The sequence below is a fragment of the Eleutherodactylus coqui genome, chromosome 7 (genome assembly GCF_035609145.1).
Source record: "Eleutherodactylus coqui strain aEleCoq1 chromosome 7, aEleCoq1.hap1, whole genome shotgun sequence".
Taxonomy (NCBI): Eukaryota; Metazoa; Chordata; class Amphibia; order Anura; family Eleutherodactylidae; genus Eleutherodactylus; species Eleutherodactylus coqui.
The window spans coordinates 101,149,931-101,155,198 of NC_089843.1; positions in this window are offsets into that span (position 1 = coordinate 101,149,931).

Genomic DNA, 5,268 nt, shown 5'->3' on the forward strand with positions numbered 1-5,268 from the left:
AAATACAGTACTTTGCTTGTGATAATTGTAAAGCTACAGATATTTCTACTGTAAATGTTATCAGATAGCAAGTAGCCAAGGGTATCTTTTATATAACCCTGTTTCACATGATTATTAATTGTGTTTTGTCATTAGTTTATTTCCTCTTATCAGTTTACTACATGTTGTCCCCATCAAAAGGTCATACTGAGAGATCTGGCTAATTGCCGCTATATTTATTGTGATTTTACAAAGTACTGACACTTGTGGCCAAGAAAAATGGTATAGTGCCAACCAAGAACAGCATGCAATAGTTACCCATGGTTAATCTCTCATTCATATGCTCTATAAAATCATTTATTTGCTGTGCATTCATAAACATTGTGTCCCACCTAGCAATTCCTATTCACTGTACATTCTTGTAATTGTCATATAGTAATAACCCTTTCTTACTTAAAGGGGTTGTACCACAACTGCAATTATCTCTTTTTCACAAGATAGGGAATAATTTGTTGATCGTTGGGGGTCTCACCTCTAAGACCCCCACTGGTCCTGAGAATGAGGTGTCGTGTCCCCTGTGCTCCTCACTATGGGGTTATTGCCCAGCCAGCGCTCCATTCACAGTGATTACATGACTGCGGGGGGAGAAAGTGATGGTGTCTGTTACACTGGATTAGTGAATTGCCAATGTGGCGCCAATATTCAAAAAGGGGTCAAAAAGGAAACCTGAAAACTACAGACCGGTAAGTCTTATTTCCATTGTGGATAAAGTGTTTGAAGGGTTTCTAAGAGATGGTATCCTGGAGTAACTCAAGGAAAATAGCCGTATAGCTCCATATCAACAGGTGTTTATGAGAGATCGATCCTGTCAAACCAATCTGATCAGCTTCTACAAGGAGGTAAGTTCTAGACTGGATCGGGGAGAGTCATTGGGTCTTGTGTATCTGGACTTTTCCAAAGCGTTTGATACTGTGCTGCATAAAAGGTTGGAATATAAAATGAGAATGTTTGGTCTGAGGGAGAATGTGTGTAAGTGGGCAAGCAACTGGTCAGTGATAGAAAGCAGAGGGTGGTTTTAATTGGTTCATACTCTGATTGGGTCACCGTTACTAGTGGGGTACCACAGGGACTTATGCTTTTCAATTTATTTATTAATGACCTGGGTAGAAGAATTGCACAGTAAAATATCAATATTTGCAGATGACACAAAACTATGTAAAGTAACATTAGAGAGGACACAAGGCGGTTGCAAGTGGATCTGGATAAGTTGGGGAAATGTGGCAAATGAGGTTTAACACTGATAAATGTAAGGTTATGCAAATGGTTAGAAAAAAGCATGTCACCATTACATACTAAATGGGAAACCAGTGGGTAACACTACATGGAAAAGGACTTGGGGATTTTAGTTAACTGTAAGCCTAACTGGAGCAACCAGTGTCAGGCAGCTGCTGCCAAGGCAAATAGGATCATGGGGCGCATCAAAAGAGGCCTCTTCCTCTTTACAAGTGACTGGTCAGACCACTCATGAAAAATTGTGGACAGTTTTGGGAAGCGGTACTCAGGGAGGACATATCAGAGCTTGAGCGTGTTCAAAGGCGGCAACTGAATTAATAAATGGAATGGGCGGACTACAATACCCAGAAAGGTTATCAAAATTGGGGTTATTTAGTTTAGAAAAAAAGACAGCTGAGGGCGATCTAATAACTATGTATAAATATATCAGAAACAATACAGAGATCTCTCCCATCATCTATTTATACCCAGTACTGTGACAGTAAGGAAGGGTTCATTTACATGGGCGTGATTTCACTATGTATTATGCAAGTGATGCACGCCCGTGTAGTGCACAGTGAATGGAGTCAATGAAAGTACATTGATTTTCATTGATCCATTCACAATAGCATATTCATTGCATGTGGATACGTGCGTGAAAAAGATTGCAGCATGCTTTATTTCACCAAGTATCACGCATGAACAGCCCTATTATTCTCTATGGGTAGTGTATGCAACACTGTCCATGCGCAATACATTGTGTATGGGAGACATTGCACACGCAACGCCACTATGAGACAGAGTGGGCAATTGAAAAAATAGCCACACTGTGCATGACAGCATGCGTGAGAAAAGCCGCCATGTGTAGTGCACTGTACGCTGCCATACGAATGAGCCCTAAAAAGGGGGCATCCTCTACATCTAGAGGAAAGAAGGGTTCTACACCAACAAAGAAGAGTGTTCTTTACTGTTAGAGCTGTGAAACTGTTGAACTCTCTGCCTGAGGACGTGGTGATGGCAAATTCGATAAAAGTGTTTAAGAGGGGTCAGCATGCCTTTCGAGGATGATACAATATTACATATTTTAGTCACTGATTACTTCAGAAGGGATTTTTCTGATTGCCAGATTGGAGCTGTTAAGGATTTTTTTCCCTTAAATGAGGAAATTTGGCTTTTACCTCATAGTTTTTTTTTGTCTTTCTCTGGATCAACATTAAAGGGGTAATAGGCTGAACTAGATGGATGTATGTCTTTTCTGCCTAACACACTATGTTAGGGTGCGGGCAGATGAGCGCATAAACGGCGCGTTTTTGCGACCAAACGTATATACGTGACCATCTGAGGCAATGGTTTCGAATGTATTCGTTCACATGGGCGATTTTACGGCGCGTAAAAACGGCAATTTGAAAAAAAACAGAACATATGCGACCGAAATACGCGCCAACGCATATTCGATCGCCGAAAAGACCGTTTGCAAAGTAGGAACAAACGAAAATACGCTTTCTAGCTCTGGTCGTGATCGGTGAAAAACGATCGCTCGGGCGATTATACGTTGCGCTCGTGCGAACGTAAATACGCCTACGCTCGTCTGCCCGCACCCTTACTTTGAGAGTAAGACACAGTAGTCCCATTCTCGAGATCAAGAGACATCCCAGCAGTAAGACCCCAATCGATCAGCAAGTTATCCCCTATCTTGTGGATAGGGGATAATTTGTAATTGTAGTGCAACGGTTTAAGTAGGTATCCCGCGATTAAATATATTTCCCCATTAGCCAATGCAAAGCAGATTGATTTTTCGATTGGAATCATTTCATAAAATGTTCCTATGTCTAGATATTGCTGTTAGATACTTGTTCTCATACCCTGTGGAATTCTATTTATTGCCTCTTAGAACATCCACCTAATACAAAGATTTCCAACTGGTGTGCAATCCAAGATAAAGCAGATCACAGCTGTTAACCCTTTAGTGGCCGCTGTCAGTTCTGATGGCAGTATTTAAGTGTCATGAACGCGATGCCCCGAATGGCCCCACGGTGATAAGATCACAGGGTGTCATTCGGGTGTCATGGCAGCCTTGGGACTTTTGAAAGTCCTCAGGGCTGACATGATCATTTGCCTATTAAATGTGTGCCTGTAGCATGTCTTTAATAGGAAGCCTATTAAAATATAGTATACTGCAATACCATAGTATTGCAGTATACTATATAAGTGATCAAACAATCATAGATTCAAGTCCTCTATGGAGTCTAATTAAAAAATGTTAAAATAAAGATAAAATAAAGATTTTTTTTAAATTCTAAAACCAAAAAATATTAAAAATAAAAAAATATTAGAAGTTAAAAAACAACTTTTCCTAGTCATCGCATCTAAAAAGTAAAAATCGAAAACTTAGTATTGCTGCATCTAAAAAGGTCCATTAAAAAAATCACATTATTAATGTTCCATCAAAAGAAATACGCAATGGCAGAATTGCGCTTTTTTGGTCTCTCTGTCTCTAAGAAATAATTGAATAAAAGCTATCAAAAAGTTGTATGTTTCCCAAAATAGTACCAATACAAACTATAGATAGCCCTGCAAAAAACGAGCCCTCACACAGCCCCATTGATTGAAAAATAAAAAAGTTATGGGGTCAAAAGATGGCCACAAAAAATTATTTTTTTAAAAAAGTGTTTAGTTATTTTTAAGTATTACTATATGAAGAAAATATATAGATTTGGTATCGCTGTACTCGCACTGATCACAGAATAAAGACAACGTGTCACTTTTACAGCACTATGAACACTGTAATAATAAAAAAAAACAAAAATGGTGCAATTGTGGGGTTTTTCCCACTGCACCCCACTTGGAAATCTCCCAATGCATAATATGATATGTTAAATGGTACCATCAAAATAAACAACTCATCTCACAAAAAAAAATTTTTCATGTAGATATGTCACCTGAAAAATGAAAAAGTTATGATTTTTTGAAAGTGTGAATCCCAGAACTGCAGAATGTAACCTGGATGCAGGCGCATCAATGACCCTTGATCATAAAAGGGTTAAACAATCTTAGAAGTAGTTTATCTGTATACACCATGGTTATAAGGGCCAAAATAAACTTAACAGACATCTACCTAGAAAGCTTATCCAGGTCTGACGCAGCACTTCAGATGCACAGGCCATAAAATTCCATATTTCATATGACTGTGGTATGTAGACGTAAAGTTGGTGTAATACACAGATCTGAGTGACACTTTTATAGTCTCTTTGCCAACAAACAGTTCTATGCACAAATGAATTCAACGACTTGGAGACAGGTTTAGAAAATCCTAGTATGTGCTTGAAGAGTCCTTTTCTGTGAAATTGTTAACATTTCTGTGAGGCCCTATTATTCATAAGTCACATGGGGTATTAGTGTATCTTGACACCGCCAGGAAGTGCTGGTGGAGTCAAGATTGACAGGGGGTGACGCCCCCTGTACCTGATTGGCTGGACAGCTGCCAAGGCAGTAGGTCCTGGAAGGTGATGAAAGTTGTGAAAAAGGCATAGAGCGCTGGCCGCTGCTGGGGCTACTAGGCACTGAGGCGTTGTATCCTGCAGCTCACTATACACCCCCCCCCCCCATTTAACTTACTGATGTCGGCTGCAGCAGGAAGGGCACCGCGGCCGCGGGTGGCAAAGTCAGAGCCGGCCAGATGGGAGTGCGCTGCAGGATGGCAGCAGGATGGTGAGCAGCGGCGGCACATTCTACCAGTACTTGGCTATCTCACTTAGTGATCACAGTCGCAGTAGGGATGGTGCCGCGGCGGTGGGAAGACACTGTGACAGTGCGCCACAGCCCCGCAGCAGGATCATCAGCGGCGGCGTCACAACATGGCCAGTAGGTGTACGTGGGCGAGCCACCTTACGGGAGCACACAGGGGCTTCGATATTTGGAGCTGGTAACCGGGCGCTGGAAGGGAAGAGACAGCCGGCATTCGTGAATCAGTCCTCATCCTCTCTGCGGCCGGGAGCCATCACAGACAAGCAGCGGTTA